Raw genomic sequence first — 565 nt, 5'->3', positions numbered from 1 at the left:
GGGGGGGCCACCTCCCGGGCGCCCCCCCTGCACACCTCCAGGGACAGGGCGGGTGGCCCTGGCAGAAAACAAGACAGGGAGGGGCAGGCGTTTGCTCAGGAGGTTCCTGCTGGGAGGGGGTGGGCAGACCCGCCCCCACACACAAAGTAGGGGCCTCCTCACCCCTCTGCCCGCGTGATGCCACACCCATCGTAAAGACTGGCCTTGCCCTTGGGGACAGAGGCTTGGGCCTGGGCAGGGGGGCCCCACTGGCCTGCGGGGTCTGGCCCTGGCCCCTGCACAGGCTCGCGGGTGGCCTTGGCGGGCCCCTCGGGCCACCCGGGGGGCCTAGAGGGCGGTGATGCATTCGCGGGCGCAAGGCTCCGGGGTGCAAAGTCAGTGTCCAGAGCGGAGCCTGGGGGGCGCCCAGCTGAGCTGTGCGGGGGTGGGGGGCTCCCGGGGCGCCCGGAGGGCAGAGGCAGCCTCGGGTCGGAGACGCCAGTCTGACTTTTACAACTTCTCCTTTTCCCTGGAACTTACGCGCCTCGCCCGGCGCCCCCCACCCGCGCTCACGCGCCGGCCCGCG

Source organism: Condylura cristata, unplaced genomic scaffold (genome assembly GCF_000260355.1).
Source record: "Condylura cristata isolate star-nosed mole 26May11 unplaced genomic scaffold, ConCri1.0 scaffold00068, whole genome shotgun sequence".
NCBI classification, from domain to species: Eukaryota; Metazoa; Chordata; class Mammalia; order Eulipotyphla; family Talpidae; genus Condylura; species Condylura cristata.
Note: the sequence above shows the minus strand (reverse complement) of the source record.